Consider the following 21668-nt stretch of genomic DNA (forward strand, 5'->3'; position numbering starts at 1 on the left):
TTTTGAAGGGTTTTTTGTGTCTCTATTTCCTTCAGTTCTGCTCTGATCTTACTTATTTCTTGCCTTCTGCTAGCTTTTGAATGTGTTTGCTGTTGCTTCTCTAGTTCTTTTAATTGTGATGTTAGGGTGTCAGTTTTAGATCTTTCCTGCTTTCTCTTGTGGGCATTTAGTGCTATAAATTTCCCTTGACACACTGCTTTAAATGTGTGTCAGAGATTCTGGTATGTTGTGTCTTTGTTCTCATTGGTTTCGAAGAACATCTTTATTTCTGCCTTCATTTCGTTATGTACCCAGTAGTCATTCAGGAGCACGTTGTTCAGTTTCCATGTAGTTGAGTCGTTTTGAGTGAGTTTCTTAATCCTGAGTTCTAGTTTGATTGCACTGTGGTCTGAGAGACAGTTTGTTATAGTTTCTGTTCTTTTACATTTGCTGAGGAGTGCTTTACTTCCAACTATGTGGTCAATTTTGGAATAGGTGTGGTGTGGTGCTAAGAAGAATGTATATTCTGTTGATTTGGGGTGGAGAGTTCTGTAGATGTCTATTAGGTCTGCTTGGTGCAGAGCTGAGTTCAATTCCTGGATATCCTTGTTAACTTTCTGTCTTGTTGATCTGTCTAATGTTGACAGTAGGGTGTTAAAGTCTCCCGTTATTATTGTGTGGGAGTCTGTATTTTGGTTGCAGATGAGTTTCTAGTCAAAGTAAAAAACACACGAAGGGCATTCACATTTCCAGGAACAGAAGCATCCTGTCTGGTTTTTCAGAGGTGAAGTGAGCAGTCTGAAGGGGCTGTGGCATAGGTGTGTCTATAATCAAAGCTCACAGCCGAGGCCCTGGGGGAGGTTCAGGTGTGCCCCAGGGGGTTTGCCCCATCCAGCACTCCACTGACAGGGGCCTCATCTTTATTAAATTCTGGCCCTTTTCCTGGGCAATAGTTACACAAGGTGGGTTCAATGAACGCTATGTCCTGTGGCTGCCACCCATTTCAGGGTCGCAAAGGTAATGATCACCACCCCTCCACCTTCTGCTGAGGGTCCGGGTGACTCCCTGGTGGTATAACCCAGGCCCTCACCCCTAAGGGGTCCTGAGCCTTGCTCACCACGGAGTCCTTGGTCTAGGGCTCCCGCACTTGTCCATGTACCATCAAATGCTCTGTACTGAGAGGTGCTTGCGTAGAGCCCCTCCTGCCCCAGGCAGCACAACCCTGCTTCTGCTGACACCACGGTCCAGGTGGTACACATTTTTCTGCCCACAGGTCCCATGGAGGAGCAGCCTGAGGACAAAGCAGCACCTGGAGCTTGTTTTTTCAGAGAACCTGGTCGTGTCCTGTCTAGAAGCCCCACAGCTGTGGAAACCAGGGCCTCCTGCTTTTCAGAGCCTAGATGTGCAGGATATAGATGCCCCTCAGAGGTCCTGGGTGTGAGGTGGAAGGTTGGGGGACACTGGGCTTCCAACTGCTGTGCTCCCATTGCCACATCTTCTACCTGGTGGGACAAGGCAGCTAGCAAAGGTGACCAATTCACCCAGACAGTGTGTCCTCCCACATCCTGACCTGGCACCTGAGCCACACTGCTGGGTCTGAAGCTCCCAGGAGCATGTGTGTGCTGTGACTAGCAGATCTATGGCATGTACCCTCTTCCTCCCTCTGTGGCGTGAAATCAGTTCCTCTGATGGTGTCATGTGAGGTCTCGTCCTGATGGGTAGAACTTTCTATAAACCATCCCATGGCCCTGGGGAAAGGTAAGTTCATCCCTGCAGTTTTAGCTGTTTCTGTTAAATACAACCCTGTTCTTCCCAGGGCGTCAGGGCCTGGTGCAGTTGTCCCAGCCTGGCAGGCAGCCCCCTTGCAGGGCATCAGGGCCTGGTGCAGTTGTCCCAGCCTGGCAGGCAGCCCCCTTGCAGGGCGTCAGGGCCTGGTGCAGTTGTCCCAGCCTGGCAGGCAGCCCCCTTGCAGGGCGTCAGGGCCTGGTGCAGTTGTCCCAGCCTGGCAGGCAGCCCCCTTGCAGGGCGTCAGGGCCTGGTGCAGTTGTCCCAGCCTGGCAGGCAGCCCCCTTGCAGGGCGTCAGGGCCTGGTGCAGTTGTCCCAGCCTGGCAGGCAGCCCCCTTGATGGTTGTGTGGAGAGCACAGCCTGGGCCTAGCTCATGACCCTGGCAAAGGGCAGGTGAGCCCTGGGGCTGACCACCTGCACTTTCTGTTTGGTGGTGGGAGATGTGGGGCAATATTTCTTGCCTTTCCTTTAGAGATCATCTCCCAGCCTGCACAGACCACTAGACCCCTAAAAATGTGACTTGTAGGCAGGTCCTGCCTGGCTCTCTGTGGTGCTTATCTCTCCCCTCCAAGCACCTGTGACTCCCAGGCCTCCAGCCCTGCTGACTTCCCCCATCTGAGCTCCTGATGCAGGGGGAGGACCGTATTGTGGCAGGCAGCATGCTGGTTTAAACAGTTCTGGACAAAACTATAGGTATACATTATTTTATGTCCCAAGTAAAAGAATCCAATTTCTGGATGTTTTTTTGACACAGAGGGAAGAAATGCATTGGTGAGATCCATGGGCCAGAGCTCAGGTCTGTGCTCAGGCTCTGGGAGCAGCTGTGCAGCTCTGGAGCTGTTGTGGGGCCCCGGGAAGGGGTGGGTGCTGCATCTTTGCTCACTGTGTTAAAGGCTTTATTTGTTTCTTTGTTCAGTTTTTTTTCTTTGACCCATTTAGCAATACTGAAAATCAAGCATTTCTAAGAGGCAGAGACCTTGATTTGGAGTAGGGGTGGGGCATTGAATGGAAATGGAAAATAGGTTGATAGTGGGAATTTCATTTTCTGGAGCTCACGTGCAGCCTCTTGATGGCCCCGTCACAAGTTCGTCTCATGACCTGAGTGGCCACTGTCCTTCTCCTGAGTGGTTTGTGTGCTTGCCAGGCACATGAGCAGTGCAAGCTCACATTTTTCAAGTGAAGGAACTAAGAAGGGTTTGTCAGCAGATTGTAAGCCTGAAGCTGCCAGTGTTTGGTCCACAGTAAACCACATGTGGAGAGCTTTAAAAATTGCCTTCAAATCTGGCAAGAAAATTACAGTAATAAATTATTACTGTAATACACATATTTCTTTAGTTACAATTATATATATATAAAACAATTTTGCAGAAGTTTCTCATCTACCAGCATTTATTATTATTCTTTCTTTTTTTGCATGATAAGTTTCCAAGGAAGCTTAGTGATGGGTACTGTCTTTTTTAAAATTAAATTGTGTAAATAACTCCCAGAGCCATGCTGGTAAGAAACAAAACAAAACAAAAAGAACTAGAAACTTGAAACAAACATAGGATTTCTGCTGGAAAAAGGATGCAAAACAGGCCTGCCTTCTGCACTTCCCCAGAGCTAATCCTTGAGCTGAAAGAGCTTCCTGGTGAAGCCTCGCACTCCCTGTAACAGGGTGTGGGGGGACCGAGACATGTGGGCTCCAGATTTGACCATCTTTACCTAGTTATGGGATTTCAATCATGTCTTTTAAATTCTTTGAGCTGCAGTTTTCACATATATAAAGTGAAAATATTTTTAAAATTTTAATTTGTATTATAGCCTTGTGCAAAGATAAAATAGTACACTTGAAAGCATTTTAGCTGCGGTCAAACGTTCACGTGTGTGCATGCAATGGCTTCTTAATTATTTTAGGGCTTATCCTGGTTTCACTGGTACTGTTACTAGCACTGCTACTTCTCCATATCTCTGAAGACTATGAAATACTTAGAACTGAAGCAACAAGAAGCACCTGTCAAAGGGTTCTATGGCCGATGACAGATTTGACACAACTAGATATAATAATATGTTAGATGGTGCCTACAGCACTGCTGAGCAGAGACTTCATGCTGTTCAAAATTGAAGGTGTCCCTAGAATTCTGAACTTGCTGAAGCTGCCCTCAGAACTGAAGTTGAGAAAAGTACATTTTCAATTAAAGAAAGTCTGAGAGAATGTGTTGCCATCACACTCAAACAACAATAAATGCAAAAGAAAGTTGTTCAGGTTGAAGAAAAATGATAACAATTGGAAATTCTAGTTCTCAGAAAAGATGAAAGTGTGCCAAAAATAGTAAACATGCGGAGGGGAAATTACTGTTTTAATGACATCCTCCAGGAATTACAACATGTGCAGAAGAAAAATCTATGACAACATGACACAAAAGATGAGAGGAGGGAGGAGGGTAAGGTAAGGTTTTTATATTTTATATACAGTGTTATGATATTTAATGTATGTTAAGTATTTTTATTTTAATTTCAAAGAACTCACTAAAAATAAATAAATGAAACAAAGAGTCATAGTTAAAAAAACACAAGATACAAAATCCATACAAAAAAAAAAAAGAAAACCTCATAAAACAAACAAACAAACAAATGAAAACTACAATAATCCAGAAGACCAGGAAGATACAACAGAGACTGTCAAAGTAGGTAAAAAGGAAACCTCAATATCAGTTTTTAAAAAGAAATACACTTATGAGATAAAGATACAAATAGATTCAAACTGAAAAGATGGACAAATATACACCATGCAAATCTTTGTTATCAAAAACTGCAGCCAGTGTATTAATGGCAGATAAGACAGACTACAAGAAAGACAAGCATCAACAGGGATAAAGAAGGATGTTTTATGCTAATGAGTCAATTTGCTTATAAAACCTAATAATCATAAGCATGTATACACCTAAGAAAAATAACAAAATACACGAAGCAAAAGTTATTGAGTTAAAAGGATAAATGCATAAATCCACAATTTGACAATTCTAATTCTTATATCTCAGAAATTAATAGAAAAAAAATAACTACAACAATAAGACTACCAGGTATTAATAGGAGAGATTATAACCAGAGCACCAGGAGAAAAACAGCAATATCCAATATGCTTACAATATTGGTTAAGAACTCAAAATTTCCCAAAAGAATTTTTGACACTAAATGAAGGTAAATAGTCTGGAAAACCTAAAAGCCAGCATAGGAAGGAAGTGGAAAATGAAATGTTGATTGAAAATAAATCTGGAAGTCCGGGAGCAGTGGCTCATGCCTGTAATCCCAACACTTTGGGAGACCAAGGTGGATGGATCACCTAAGGTCAGGAGTTCGAGACCAGCCCGACCAACATGGAGAAACTCTGTCTGTACTAAAAATACAAAATTAGCCAGGTGTGGCGGCACATGCTTGTAATCCCAGCTACTCAGAGGCTATGGCAGAAGAATCACTTGAACCTGAGAGGCAGAGGTTGTGGTGAGCCGAGATCACCCCATTGCACCCAGCCTAGGCAACAAGAGCAAAACTCCATCCCCCTCCCCCCAAAGAAAAGAAAAGAAAAGAAATCTGAAAAAAGTAAAGAGAATTGAGGATAAAGCTTTGGGATACAAAATCCAAAATCAAATGATAGAAATAAGTTCAAATATATCACTTTTTCCTACCAAACAGAGGGATTAACCTCATATATTAAAATACAAAATTATCAATAACAAAGCAGCACTTTCAAATTAAAGAAAGAAAAATAGTGGGAATAAAAATTTTAAGTAAATATTCATCAAGCAAGCTGCTACCACAAAATTAATTTTGGTTCAAATAAAATTTAAGGAAGAAATAATAAACAACAGGATAGACACTGCACATGGAGGGACAATAGAACCAAGTAGATGAAGCAACGTCAAGTCCAGTGCTGTCCTTGCCTCCAGGACATACAAAGAAGCTAACAGGAAGAGTAGGTCTAGAGAGGGACGCTGGAACTCATACTTCTGAATTTAAATGGGAAATAGACAAAGATGTTCTGTGTTTATAAAAGGTTTTAAAATCACAACAAATGCTGAATATACATCACTTTCTAGTATATGTAATACTTACTAAATGGGACCCATATTAGGTTGCAAAAGAAATTACAAAAAAAAACTGGAGCTAGGGACCAAAGGAACAAAAAACATGCCCCATATATTTTAGGAAAAAACGGCACAGTGATTTAATGGTAAATCACTATAAACATGAAGGGATTCACCTAGAATAGAGATGAGATGCCAGAGTTCAAGACGACAACATGTGTCAGCCTGACTTTCTGAATAACTCCACAGGAAAGGCTGCCATCCAAGGAAGCACAGAAAAGGACACCCCTCAGGTCCTGGATGGAGGAGGATGACCCCCAAGTCCTGGATGGGGGAGGATGATCCCCAATACTGGATGGAGAAGGATGCCCCCCAGTCCTAGATGAAGGATGCCCCCCTCAGTCTGGATGGAGAAGGATGCCCCCCTCAGTCCTGGATGGAGAAGGATGCCCCCTAGTTACTGGATGATAAAGGATGTCCCCAAAGTCCTGGATGGAGAAAGATGGTCCTTCAAGTCCTGGATGAAGAAGGATGCCCCCCAATTCCTGAATGGAGAAGGATGCCCCCTAGTTCTACATGGAGAAGGACAACCCCCAGTCCTGAATGGGGAAAGATGTTCCCCAAGTCCTGCTTGGAGAAGGTGGCTCTGGAGACTGCATGGGGAAGGATGCCCCTTTTCCAGCCTCCCCATCCATACTTATCCTGACCTGTTAGTGTAGAACAAAGAGATTTGGAGGAGGAAACACGGGACTAAACTTTACTCAGAATGTTTTCCTTTTAATTAACGTTTTATAAATTCTGATTTTTATTTGATAAAAATAAGTGAAATGTATGACATAAACACAGTGTAACAACCAATTAGACCTATTTTTCCAAATCTGTGTCCTGGCTACCGGCTCTATTAGTCATTCTGCTTTTCTGTATTTGTAAAACTTCTCAAAATTAAAGATAAAAGAGTTTATTGCTAGTAACATGTATAAATAGACATTGAATAAAATGTGACTCTTTAAAAATTAGTTTATTCTATGGGCTTCTTTTGGTGTACTAAGATTACTAGTGGATCTTTGTTACAAGCTCACTGGTAAAAATAGACAATGTGAAAATATTCTAATTTGTTAGAAATTAGTGTTGAGTGAGTATTAATCAAAACTTTGAAACCAAAATACATGGACATAAGAATAAATTATTCGACTTAACTATCCACTGACTTTAAATTCTAATTGCTAAAGTTACTTTTTGTCCATTTCACCTCCTTCAAATCTCCAAGTAACTCTTCATTTTTCTCTCCTGTCAATATTTTATTCTCCTTTATTTATTTTTTTTCTATTTCCTGATTTTTTGAACAACTAAGGGAGTCGTGTTTTGCTTGTGTTAGAATGACTTCATTACACCAACCCGTTAGGCAACTAGACCCTCACCAAGGTGAGCACTAGGAGACTTCAGATCACGGAGCCTCTCCTGATTTTTGACTCAGGTTACCTGGCAACTGTGTTTAAATTATGAATTGTTTAATTTTTTAGATCCCCTATAGATAAAGAAGGATTTTAATAACCATCAATTTAAAATGCACTTGGACATTTTATGACTGACATTTCTTGCAGTTTCTGTGCTGCAGCCTCATGAGTAACTGTCTGTAAGAAACATCATGTTCCTCATTCTGCCCTTGTTCCTTGGGCTCCAACGGGAAAAACCAGAAATTCTGTGGATATAAAACACCCAAACATTCATTCTTTAAAGAAAAAGGTGGTAAAGCAGAGACGAGAACAGGGAAAGGATGTTATTGAATACATGCAAATGGATAAAATATGAATGATTATGTTCTCACGTTCAACCCAATTTTTAAAAGTGGATGTATGAGCAGTGCGAGCATTTAGTCAGGCCATGGTGAGCCTGTGGGCAGCGGTGGCAAACCCGGACTCCGCCCGCCGACACCAGCGGCCCCGAAACCCTAGAGCCAGAGGCCACCTAGTGGCCAAAGTCAGGCAGTCGGCCCACAGCTGCAGGAGAGCTGCAACCCGCCCTTCAGCGGATTACTGGAGGCTGCACAGTGCCCAGCGCCCGCCATCCGGTGCTCTGGGCGCGGGCAAATGACCCTCAGGCCGTCTGGGACCGGACTAGCCCTGCAGCCTCAGCGGTGGGCTCAGGGGCGGCTGCCACGTGCACACGGTGAACTATAGCAGCTGTGGCAGTCGGCCCCCCAGCAGCCAGAGGGGGGAAACCTGCAGCTCAACCCCATCCCAGCGTCTGCACTGTGCTCAGCGCCCGTAATCCCACTCTCTGGGCGCGGGCAAGGAAGACTGGACCTTAGGGTGGGAGGGCGGTGCACTCGGGGACCTTCAAGCCTTCTGGAACAAGCCCTGCCATCCTCCGCCGCGGGCTCAGCGGCAGCTACCACCTGCACACTCCTGGAAGCAGCAGCGGTGGCAGCTTTGGTCTCTGCCAGCTCCAGCAGGAGCGCGGACCTCAGAGCCAGAGGTCACTGCAGCGCGTGTTAGGAGGTTGGCCTCTCAGCCGCAGGAGGGCAGGAATCTGCGCCCAACCAGATCCTCATGGCTGCAGTGTCCAACGCCCACGACCCCGCAATCCGGGCGCTGGTCTAGGAATAACGGACCCTAGGGTGGAAGGGCGGTGCACTCACCCACCCTTGGGCAGCCTCAGACCAGCCCTGCCAGCATCTGCCTTGGGCTCAGCTGCAGCTGGCGCCTGCGCATGGCGCATGGCTGTAGTAGTGGCAGCCCTGACCCTGCCCTCAGACACCAGCAGCAAAGACCCCAGGGCCGGACGCCTCCAAGGCACCTAAGTCAGGTGGTCGGTCCCATAGCTGCAAGAGGGCGGGAATCGGCTGCTCAGCCCCATAGCAGCTGTGGCAGCCCCCATCTCTGTCCATGCCACCAGTAGCACGAACCCCAGGGCCGATACTGCGGTGGCGCCTAATTCAGACTGTAGCCGCAGCAAGGCGGGAATCGGCCGCTCAGCCCCATCCTGGAGGCTGCTCAGTGTCTAGCGCTCGCACACCACGTCCTGGGAGCAGTCTAAGGAACAGCAGACCCTAGGGTGGTAGGGCGGTGCACTCAGCGACCCTCAGGGTGTCTGGGACCAGCCCTGCCAGCCTCTGCCATGCTTTCAGCTGCAGCTACCACCGCCAGGTGGCGCCCGTTAGCAATGGTGGAAACCACACACCCCTCCCCCGACCTTGCCTGTCCCCAACAGCAGTGCAGATTCCATGGCTGGATGCCTTGCCAGGGCGGGAACCAGCCGCACAGCCTATTCTGGGCAGCTGCACAGGGCCCAGCGCCCGAAACCCGGAGCTCTGGGCGCGGGCCAAGGAAGAGTGCACCCTAGGCTGGGAGGGTGGTGCACACCGCGATCCTCAGGCTTTCTGGGACCAACCCTGCCGGCCTCTACTGAGAGCTCAGCTGCAGCTGCCACCTGTACAAGGGCGCGACAGCAGCAGAGCAACCCGGCACTTTGCCTGCACCAGAGCCCTGACACCGGGGACAACGCCGCCTCAACGCTTAATTCAGGCAGTCAGCCCCGCAGCTGCAGCAGGGCAGAAACATTTGCCCTCGGCCCAGTCTCCTTGGCTGCACAGTTCCCAGTGCCCGCGACCCGGAACTCTGGGCTCAGGCAAAGGAACAGCGGACCCTAGGGTGGGATAGTGGTCCACTCAATGACCCTGAGGCTGCCTGGGAAACGCCTTGCCAGCCTCCGTCATGGGCTCAGCTGCAGCAGCCACCTGCACATAGCGCGTGGAGCAGCCTTGGTGGCAACCCCAGATCATGCTTTTACACCAGCCAGGCGGACTCCAGGGCCAGACACCGCTTAGCGGCTAATTCAGGTGGTCCGGCCCCAGCTGCAGGAGGGCGGGAACGGGCAGCTCAGCCATTTCCTGGCGGCTGCCCCGTGCCCAGGGCCTGCACACCCTGATCTGGGCGCCCACAAGAGCGAGCTGACTCTAGGGTGAAAGGGCCGTCCACTCAGCGACCCCCAGGCTGTCTGGGACCAGCCCTGCCTGCCTCTGCTGTAGGTTCAGCTGCAGTGGTAACCTGCACAAGGCGCGCAGCAGCAGCTGTGGCAAACTCCGACCCTGCCAGCGCCACCAGCAGCGCGGACCCTTGGGCCAGAAGCCTCCACGAGGCCTAAGTCAGGGTGTTGGTCCCCAGCTGCAGGAGGGCAGAAACTGGCGCTCAGCCTCACCTCAGAGGCTGCATGGTGCCCAGAGCCAGGGCCCAGCTCTTCTAGCGCAGGTTGTGGAGGGGCCAGGGCCCACCCAGGCTGGAGAGCAGTGTCATCACAGCTTACTGAAGCCTCAACCTCCCAGATTCAAGCTACCCTCTCACCTCAGCCTCCTGAGTAGCTGGTAGCTGGGACTACAGGCGGGTGCCATCGTGCCTGGCTATTATATTTTATATACATTTTGGAGAGACAGGGTCTCACCATGTTGCCCAGGCAGGTCTTGAAAGCCTGGAATTCAAGTGATACTCTCACCTTGACCTCCCTCAGTGGTGGGATTATATGTGTGAGCCACTGTGCCCTACCTGCCACTTTTCTTATAAGGATACTTGTCATTGGATTTAGGGCCCATCCTAATCATCTCAAGGTGCTGGATTTAATTACATCTGCAGATTGTTTTCCAAATAAAGACACATTCACATGTTCCAGGTAGACATATCTTTTGATAGACCACCATGCAATCCACTCTAGGAGTATTAAAGTGCCAGTGTGGACTGAGGCACCAAAGAATCACATTATTATGTCATATAACTTGCCTCATTTGTAGTGACCCGTGGGCTTGGAAACAGAACCATTTGCAGCTGTCAGGGAAGTGCACAGTGCCTGACCTTTCCCGCAGCCTCCTCCCCACTGGCCTTCCATGAGAGGATCACCCCTTGAGAGTGTTGAGAGATTCCTGTTAAATGCTAAAGACCACAGGAGCGTTTGGGAAGGGGAAGATGTTTGGGGAGCAGCTTAGTTGTCCTGACGTGCCTATCACCCTTCACTGTCTCAGCAATATGGATCTTCCAAGGATCTGGGAATGGGAACCAGGCATAAGACAGATACATGTGGATGAGAAGAGGCCAGTCTTTCTCTGTGTAGGTACCAGCCCAAGATGAACATTGCTCCAGAAACACATGCACTCATGGTGCTAAACCCAATCTATTGAGGACTTAATATGAACTGCGATTTTTTTAAAGCATTTAATTCTTACCACAGTCCTTTGACATCTTATTATCTCCATTTTACAGATGAAGAAACAGGACAGATGGTTTAAGTAACTTGCACAAGGTCACACAATCACAACTAGTAAAGCCAAAATTAAAGTCCAGTCGGTCTGCATTCAAAGCTTGTGCTCCTGCCCCAAAGTGACAAGTAATGACTTAAAGGCAAGAAAAACAGACCCTCCTCTACCCACCATCCTCATACACAGTTTTCCAGCCCAGGATCTGAGCCATTTATTCATTTTCTCTCATATTCATTCATTCATTCAGTTCTTCATCACACATTTAGTGTAGCTCTGTCGTGGAATGTTCACACAGAAGGTACAAAAATGAGGCAGGTGTATTTTCTCCCATCTAACGGGGGATGACCACATGAAGAGATCCGATGAGCTGTGTGTCCCATGGCCTTACAGGGCAGTGGCGGAGGGTGGCCCAGGTCATCCACTTTCTGGGGAGGCAGAACAAGAAACACCAGTTGGACGACTGCTAGAGATGTTTATGCAGCCTCGTATGTTAAGTCGTATATTTTGAAAACTTTTTAAATTTTTTCTTTAAGAAGATTTTAGATGTTTAGCACTGAGTACCAGAGGGATGTAGGCTGATGCCCTTATCAACAAAGTCAGGGACCGTGGCACACAAGGATTGACTACTGCAGACACGGTCACAATGCTACCTCCAGATGGCCTGAATCCCCCTGCCCTCTCTGGCGGGGAGAAGGGCTGGCAGAGCCATTAGCATGGGCTCCAGCCAATCCTGGCCACTTTGACACTCCTGGTGCTGACTCAGGGTCCTGGAGGAAGGGATGAGGTGGGCGGTAGAGATGCTCAAGGCAGCGGCCCCTTTCCATCCACACTGGAACTATTTCAGTATTTTACCACCAATTCGGCCATTCCCTTGTGCACTGGCTGAACATCAGCCCTGCTCCAAGTCTCAGTTTCCCCTTTGTAAAGGGAAAGGTCTGGATTCAGGGGTGACCAGAGGTCATCATGGTCTTGAGATTCCAGGCCTGTAGGCAGGGGGTGAGAGGTTCACTAGGAGCACAGAAGGCCAAGACTGGGGAGAGGCAGCAGAGAGAGTGGCCTCCCTTCGGCCCAGGTGGGAGGTTCACAGAGACACACTTCCTTCTTCCCCAAGGCAGGACTTGTTACAGTGAGCTTCAGGCAGTCTGGCTGTTAGGACTAACTAGGATGTCACCCTCCCTGCAGCATCCACCACTGCATAGACAACATGAGAGAAGTGTGTAAGTATAACTAGGAACAGGCTAGTGTCCTGATATTCTCTGTGACGGAGGGGACAGCCCTCCTCAGAGACCTGGGGAGCCCAGAACCATGGGAAGCCTGAACACACTTTACTTTCTCAGCAGTGACAGTCAGAACCCTGGCCTACTAAAGCAGAAATTAAAGAGGAAAACCTAAGTTCCTGCCTGTTCCAGGCTGACTCACTCCAAGGCCCTGCTAGGATTAAGATAACTTTATATACAAGGCCAGGAAGAGCCCAGAAGGAATAGACTCCAGGAACAGGGATGAGAAAAACAAGTTCTTCTTATCAGCCTTCCCCCTTTGAGATTCTTTCCCAGGCCAATATTTCTTTGCTCTGTTCTCATAACTATTTTTGTAACTATTTCTCTCTAAGTTTATAAGAATTTTTTAAGTTCATGTTTTCCATCTGTGTGACCCTAAGAAGGTCACAAGACATGCCTGAGCAAGCCTAAAATAGTGACCATCTGCTGAGAGCCTGCTGGGTGGCCCAGCAGAGGTCACCAGACATGTTTGAGTCATACACTTGTCACTGTTTGATTAACTGCCTATGTTCTGCTTCTGTAAGCTTGCTAAGCCCACCCTGTAAGTTTTGCACAGCTGCATGCTTAAAAACCAGGCCCCATTTTTTTCCAGGCTCAGCCTTTTGGATGCGAATCCACTAGGCAAGTGGTCACTTTAATAAAATCCTCCTGTCTCACCCATTGGTCTCTCCAGTCTCTTGAATCCCTCAACACTAAGACGGCTCCAAGACAGCATGTGAGATTTAAGTAATAACTTTTTTTTCGTTTTTATTTTTGTATGAGACTGGGTCTGGATTTTTCACCCAGGCTGGAGTGCAGTTGTGCAATCACAGCTCACTGCAGCCACTTCCTGGGCTCAAGCCACCCTCCCACTTCAGCTTCCCAGGTAACTTAGGACTATAGGTGTACACCACTATCGTTGGCTAATTTTTGTATTTTTTCCAGAGACAAGGTCTCACTGTCTCACTGAGCTCGGGCTGGTCTCAAATTCCTGAGCTCAAGAGATTTACCAGTCTCAGCCTTCCAAAGTGCTAGGATTACAGGCATGAGACACTGTGCCTGGCCAGTAATTTTGTTTTATTATATTAAGGTGAGGTTTATACCACCTTCTTCTGATTACAGAAGTAATACATGCTCATTATATAACACTGAAAATGTAAGCAGTATAAAGAAGAAAATAAAAAAGAATATGAAAATCACTAGTGGTCCCATTGCCTACCGATACACTATGTGCTGCTTCCTAATCTTTACTTCCTCTCCCTCCATGTGTGTCTTTGTGTGTGTGTGTGTGTGTCTGTCTGTCTGACTGTGTGGGGTTTTTTTTGGCACATAGGACAATAGCTGACATTTATAGCTCCCCTACCAGTGTTGAGCATTGTGTTAAGCAATTGACAAAGTGTATTTTATTTAATTCCTACAGAAAACCAATAAAGGGGAAGGGCAGTATAATTTACAGAATTTTCCAGATGAAAAGACTGGGGCCTGACTTGAGGTCACATTTTATATACAGCATTGTATTGTACTTCAGACACTTAACAAAGTAAGTGTCCTGGAGAATCTTGGTCTGTTAGTCTACATAATAACATAAGCATCTTTTGTAGGATTAATTGTTTTTCCAAAGCATGCCTGGAATGCTTGCATAACATTTTAAATATGTTGTTTATCACCAGGCACAGTGGCTCACACCTGTATTCCCAGCATTTTGGGAATCCAAGGCAGGTGGATTGCCTGAGCTCAGGAGTTTGAGACCAGCCTAGGCAACATGGTGAAACCCCATCTCTACTAAAATACAAAAAAATAGCCAGGCATGGTGGAGTGTGCCTGTATTCCCAGCTACTTGGGAGGCTGAGGCAGGAGAAGTGCTTGAACCTGGGAGGTGGAGGTTGTGGTGAGCCGAGATTGTGCCACTGCACCCCAGCCTGGGCAACAGAGCGAGGCCTTGTCTCAAAAAAAAAAAAAAATGATTTTATCAAACCATTTTCATCTTTGAAACATTTCAGGTCTCCTCTTTGGCTTTTTCACATTATAAATAATACTGTGATAAACATCCTTCAGCAGAAACCTTCACAGGCTAGCTTCCTAGAAGTAGAGGTATTAGGTCCAACGTTGTGAATTGTTTTAAAGCTATTGATTTGTCTGGATAAAATTGCTTCCAGAGATATTGTCCCATTGCATTGCAATCAGTGGATCTCACCTTCAGTATTTTGTGCAATTAAAAAAAAGAATGTTTCTCCTTTTAAAGATTATATTTAAAATAGCTTTTAAATATGAAAAATTTGTATCTACAAATAAGAGATAGTGAAAAAATAATAAAAGAAACAAAAGCAGAAAGTAGATGAAAACATTAAAATTCAAATCATAGGCCTCTGTCATGGAGAAGACAGCTGCAATAGCTTTTTTGTTCTTTTATCTATCTTTGATACATTCTTCTTTTAATTAATTTTTACCCCAACTTACGTGCTGGCTGAGTTGTCGATTTGTTGCTGGGATGGAAGGAAGAAATTTGCACCTTGTCTTTTGCAGGTTATGAGAGCCCTGTCTGTCCTTGTGGTTATGTGGGTGTCTTTTATATTATTGTGAATATTGAACTTTGAAAATAACCTAACAGTGAATCAATTGCTGGGCTTCTATTACCAGTAGTGGGACACAATGTACATCATGTAGACAGGCAGACTTGTCACTGACAAAGGGGTTGACCCCTGGAAAACCAGCACAGAGCCAGCTCTTCTGTCTGAATCCCCTCTCTCCAAAACATAACATAAGTCATGGAAAGAAATGAGAGTCTCAAGAAATGAGACTCTTACCGTGATGAGAGGGAGACCTTGAAAAGCTACTTTAGTGATTAGGAAGAGAAGTCCCCTTTTGCATCCCAAATCAAGCAGAGGACTGGTAGTCCAAATATAATTTCGGAATAACCTGAGTCACCTGGACCCTGAGGAATCCTGGCCTCTTAGTCCACATTTGCAGAAATATCAGGAGGTCAATCAGGAAGCTGGTTAGTCATCTCAACACAGGGTCAAAAAGCTCCTAGGTATGCAAATAAATGTGCACACTGGAAATTGAGTTCAGTCATTTTTCCATGGCCTAGAGAACTATGATGATGAAAATGTTCTACATTTGTGCTAGCCAGTTCAGTAGCCACTAGCCACATATGGCTATTGAGTAACTGAAATGAGGCTAGTACGACTGACCAGCTAAATTGTAAATTTTGTTTTATTTGAATTAATTTTAATTTTAATAGGCATCTGTGGCTATTGGCTACTGTACTGAGTAGCACAGAGATGAGAAATAATAGAAACATTTTTGTTTAGTTGTTTCAAGGGCTAACATTGTCAAAAGCTCAATTCCTGTTTTATGTAAGGTTTTGGTTTATATTTTCTCAAAGAAGTGAAGTACAGAAAAAAGAAAACAAAACAAAAGGATGATCAAGCAGAACTTTGGTAAGGAAGGGTGAAGCAGAGATACTTAACTCAGTGTGGGGACAGCAGCAATGACCTTGTTTGAAACGCAGCTCCTGTCTCTGTGGCTCTCTGTGCTCTGCTGGGGCATCAGTTTCTTTACTTCTTAGTCAAAGCAGTTATTTCGATGGTGCAATGCTTTTTTGTACCATAAGCATGATTTTTTACACAGTTGGTTTATCTCCAGTATGGAAGCTCTCTGCTTAATCGTCTTGACTTTTCTGGGCTTGTTCCCACTCTACAGATGTAAGCATGACACCTGTATCTCTCTCTCCAGGCTCTGATCTAGGATGACAGTTTCTATGATGTGCCCATCTAGAGAAATACACAAATTGCAACTATCGCAAGAACAAAAAACCAAACACCGCATATTCTCACTCATAGGTGGGAATTGAACAATGAAAACACATGGACACAGGAAGGGGAACATCAGACTTCAGGGACTGTTGTGGGGTGGGGGGAGGGGGGAGGGATAGCATTGGGAGATATACCTAATGCTAGATGACGAGTTGGTGGGTGCAGCGCACCAGCATGGCACATGTATACATATGTAACTTACCTGCACGTTGCGCACATGTACCATGGAGCCTAAAGTATAATAATAATAATAGTAATAATAATAATAAATAATAAATAAAATAAAATAAAATAAAAAAAGAAGAGAAAAAGAGGGCCCTGCAAAAGGCATCTACAGGCCCTATGTGCTGTTCACCTTTCTTATTTATGGGTGAAGTGAGTCCTCATCCATTTATTGGGCAGTTGCAAGCAAAGGACTTAACTGACTATGACAACTCACCTTAAGGTAAAACAATTTTTTCTGTTTTGAGTTTCCACTGTTGAAAAAAACCTAGTTATTCTAATTAAGAATAGTTATAGATAGTATAGTGATAGCCTTTTTTTTTCTTTTTTTTTTTTTTTTTTTTTTTTGAGACAGGCTCTTGCTCTGTCACCCAGATTGGAATGCAGCAGCATGATCATGGCTCACTGCAGCCTCAACCTCCCTGGGCTCAGTGATTCTCCCACCTCAGTCTCCTGAGTAACTGGGAATACAAGCACATGCCACCATGCCTAAATATTTTTTGTATTTTGTTTTGTTTTGTAGAGATGGGGCTTTGCCATGTCACCTAGGCTGGTATTGACCTTCTGGACTCAAGTGATCCTCTCTCATCAGCCTCCCAAAGTACTAGGATTACAGGTGTGAACCAGCATGCCACGCCTATACTGATATCTTTAAGTAAGCCTCTCCTATCTTCTTTTGAGCAGTTTTTCAAAGCAACAGGCACATTATTAAATAAGAAAGTTGATGTGCTTCCCTAATGCCTGCTAATAAAGTAAAGAACTAAGGAACCTCTGTGATTTCAATGAAGTCTCTTCAGATGTTATGGGCTACTTGTTATGACAAGCATGGTGGGAACTGTAGGTCAAGCTGTCATAGGCAAATAGATCTTGCTGAAGAGGAAGAATTATTGGCTAAGATAATACCCTAGGATACCTGGCATACTTTAGACACAGCTAAATTGAATGCTTTCTGAGGAGGAGTGTATTAATCTGTTCTCACACTGCTATAAAGACATACATGAGACTGGGTAATTGAAAAAGAAAAGGGATTGAATTGGCTCACAGTTCTGTGGGCTGTACGGACTTATGCTTATAGGGAGGCCTCAGGAAACTCACAATCATGGCAGAAGGTGAAAAGGAAGCAAGCACATGTTCACATGGCTGAAAGGAGTCGGGAGATGCTACACACTTTTTAAACAAGCAGATCTCAGGAGAACTTTATCATCAGACAGCAAGAGGGGGATGAGGTTAAACCATTAGAAACCACCTCTATGATCCAGACACCTTCCAGCAAGCCCCTCCTCCAACACTGGCAATTACAATTCCACATGAGATTGGGGGTGGGGAGTGCACAAATCCAAACCATGTCAAGAAGCATTTTAGAAATTGAGGGAAGTTCTAATCAGACGGCAATTCAGGACAGGGCATTCCATCAGCATAATACTCCTCTCAATACATGCCAAAATGGGAGAAAGGAAAAAGTGCAAGGATGAAGATGGGACACAGCAAAATGGCAAGATGACTAACTAGATGACCCCTGTGGAAAGCATTTACTGATTCAAAAACCAAATAATGAAGAAAATAAGAGCAAATTTGCTGAGTTTCTATGCTCTTTATGCTTATTAGGGAAGGGCAAAAGACAGCCCCTCGACATTGTTATTGTTAATTAACATCATCACTGCCTGCTCTTAAGTGTCTAGATACTTTCTAGAATCTAGTATTATCTTCACTCAAATGTTTTTTGGATGTGCCCTTCATGCATGTGATATTGCAAAAACATTCTACATTAGCCACAGCAAGATGGCTATGTAATAATTGGGATCACTTTAGGGGAGCGTATTTGTACCACATTTTGAGACGGAAAATGAAGTAAAGATATCCATTTGTCAATTTCTTCTACATTATGTCAAACATTCAAAGAGATTATTTTATTTATTTCAAAGATGTATACATGTTGAAATTAAAATTTAAATTAAGAAAATTTATAAACTGAGTCAAAAGAAAAGTAAGCGAGGCAGTTGGTTAATGTGTTGGTTAATGCCACCATGGTTCTGCATGCCCTGGAAGTGTCAGGCATGTATGACTAAAGTATTCGGCATGTGGCCAGGTGTGGTAGCTCATGCTGTCACTCCAGGACGTTGAGAGGCTGAGGCAGGTGGATTGCTTGAGCTCAGAACTTTGAAACCAAGCAAGGCAACATGGTGGAACCCCATTTCTATGAAAAATATGCAAATTAGCCAAGCATGGTGGTGCCCGCCTTTTAGCACCAGCTACTGGAAAGGCTAAGGTGAGAGAATCATTTGAACCCAGGAGGTCGAGGCTGCAGTAAGCTCTGGTTGCACCACTGCACTCCAGCCTGGGTGCAAGAGGGAGACCCTCTACCCAGGACTCTTGGGATATGACTATACCCATAGGGATTGCCTGCAGTAACCTCATATTTCCGGGGAAGTGGAGATCATATGTACCTATACCAATATGTAGCAAAAAAGAAAAACATAGAAATGATAGCAGAAATGGCCCAAAGAATAAAAGAGGGTGGGGGTAATTGAGAGAGGCTTTCTGGTGATAAAATTTGAACTGATTTCTGGAGAATGGGTTGAATTCCAATAGGGGGAGATGGACCAAAGTTAATTTTGATGAGGGAAATGTCTTGAGCAAAATCTAGAAAAGGAAAACATGCCCATTTTAAGCATTAACGAGTGGTCCAATTGGGGTCCAGTGCAAGAAGAGAGTTCTAGTGAAAAGGTAGTTGGTCTGATAGGTCAGGGTCTTGCAGGCAGAGGAAGTTACTATCATTATTTCATTTTTCAGATTGAAAAACAGACACAGAGAGTCCAAGGTCACAAAGCCAGAAGGGAATCTGGGCAGTCTAGGGTAGCACCCTCTTCTTAAATGATCCATTAAAGGGCCTCTTCTCCAGGCACTCTAAAACCCTTCTCCATCTTTAGCTTCCCCAGAGTACAGTGAGGCTCCCTGTCTACCTCACAGGATGGGGTCTCAGAAAAGCAACAGATCCCAACTCATACTAGCTTTTAAATAAAAAAAAATTATAACCTTGTGAAACAAGAAGTACAGAGGTTGGGCAAGAGCCAGCCCTGGTTCATTCAGCAGCTCAACAATAAATCCAAGGGCCTGGGTATTTGTTCACCTCTCCACACCACCATCCTCATGGGCCAGCTTCTACCTCCTCCTGAATACTGTGTCTTTGCCTAGTTTTCTCCCTGATTTTGGCTCAATTGCTGCTTCCTGGGGGCAGCCTTTCCTGCCTCCGTCTTGGGGTCAGTCTGCCTTCACAGGCTCTTGTAGCACCCCTGGGTCTGCTGCATTTTCCCTTATTACATAATTTTATAACTAACGTCAGCTCTTTCTGTTAGATTCTAAGCTCCACTAGGGAATAAATTCTGTGCATTTTTGATCATTATTGAACCCTGGAGTCTACCACGCAAATATTTGTCAAATGAGAAATGGTAGCTCTGTGCAGGACCAAGGAACCCAAGAACCACAAGAAATAATCTGCCAAAACACTCATTACAGCTCACTCTCCTCTGGTGACATTTCCCTGAGGCACATTCCTGTTGGTTTCTTCCCCTTAAGAAGCATTCTTCTTTCTCCTTCCTATAAAAGCCAGGTTTTTCTCAGACAGCCACACCATGCCCCATGCAAAGAGATTTGGATTATTCTACCCTCTTGAGGCATTTCTGAGGAAACTGCAATCAGCCCAGGTAGCCCATGACCTAAGCTGACCCAAGCTGACTGAAGGGAGAACGTATTCTATGCACCCTGTGCAGTTCCACAGGGTTCTGGTTTCCCCAGCTGCTGCTGGTGGTCATCATGTAACCAAGGTATTGCTAGTGCTTATGGAGAAAACAAGAGCAAGTGGAAAGAAACTGAGTAGGTAAAAGTGGACAGGGCTTGGTGATGTTTGGGATATGAGGGATAAGACAGAAGATGGTCTTAGGAAAATCTCCTGTTCTTTCCTTTTGGAAAATGGTATAGATGAATAAAAGTTCCAATCACTGGGATAGAAAACACTTGGAAAATAAAAGATTCATCCAGGCAAGTCTTTCATAAACTATTCCATAATCAGTTTCATAAGTGAAAGGGAGTCAGAACTCATCTCCACCTTGTTTGCTTCTATCATACTGTGTTGTGCTGTTGGATCTACTTATCATATTCTTCCTGGCAGCAGACTTACCTACTAATGTTTGCACTTCCTCCTTGCCGGCCTGGAAGCTCTGAGGCAGCAGGAGCAGTGTGTGTATACGCATGTGTGTGTGCAGTTTCTTGTGTGTGTGTAATTGGATTCCCCACAGCACATTATTGTTTTATCCATAGTAAATGGTAGATGAATATTTGCAGGATTTAGCTGGACTGCAGCATTGTGGAGGTCAGATAACCACATTTTGATAGAGAAGTTGCATTCTAACCTTGAGGCAAACAAAATGCCCATCTTATCAGCCTTCCTCACACTGGCTGTGCCTTTCCTTTGTGGTTGTATGTTTAAAGAGCTCATCCAACAAGCTACTTAAAAAGGGGATTGGACCTTTGCCAGCCTCAGGCTGCATGGCAGGGTGACTGTGTCTTTGAATATCCCGGATGGAGGCTGGTCATCCTTTTGTCTTTGGGTGAATAGACTACTCAGGAAGGCAGGGATGAATGCACCCCCCACCCCGCTTTCTTGTTAATGAGTTCGCAATTTATTTTGGCAGATCTAAAATAATATTTCAAAGGCAGTGTAGAAGTAGATGGGGACATTACTTGTAATTGTTTATTACTGTTATGACATGACATTTGCCTACAGAAAGAGAGGCAAGCCACCATCTTCAAAGGAGGGCATAGTCATCGACTGTGATCCTGGCGTCCATGTTGAAATATCATGGCAACTATCTCCCAGCACTGGACTTGATTACTTCTACTGCATTCGCAGTGATAGCTGAGTTGCTTTATCTACTTTCTTCAACACCATTTGTGGAAGGGAAGCTAGAAAACTGCACTATGTATGGCTTCATGCACTGAAAATTTGACGTTATCAAAGGAGGCATGATCTTGTCTCTCTCTATCCCTCTACAAATGTTTTCTATAATTATATTCAAAGGCTCATGGGGCTTACCATGGGTCATGGAGGAAGGGCTGGTAACTCTTTCAACCACAGGTAAAATGTTACAAACATCTGAAACCTGCATTTTTACAGGTGAGAGAAATGAGGCCAGAAAAGTTAAGTGCATCATGTTCAATACAATTTTATTTGGTGATCAGGCAGCCCTGGGTTCAAATCCTGGCTCTATTGCTACCAGTTACCACTTAACTCCATCTGAGCTTCAGGT

General features: G+C 45.1%; 1 long non-coding RNA gene across 1 annotated transcript in view; it reads right to left on the reverse strand.

Annotated features, from left to right (window-relative positions):
• Nucleotides 1–11021: 11021 nt before the first annotated feature.
• The window catches only part of LOC129052404 (uncharacterized), a 34435-nt gene continuing 23788 nt past the window's right edge, over nt 11022–21668 (reverse strand). The window contains exons 2-3 of the long non-coding RNA XR_010138859.1: nt 15799–16101; nt 11022–11497 (exon numbers count right to left, since the gene is read on the reverse strand). This is a non-coding gene — a long non-coding RNA (uncharacterized LOC129052404). The remainder of the gene's footprint in view (nt 11498–15798; nt 16102–21668) is intronic.

Source organism: Pongo abelii, chromosome 22 (assembly GCF_028885655.2).
Source record: "Pongo abelii isolate AG06213 chromosome 22, NHGRI_mPonAbe1-v2.0_pri, whole genome shotgun sequence".
NCBI lineage: Eukaryota > Metazoa > Chordata > Mammalia > Primates > Hominidae > Pongo > Pongo abelii.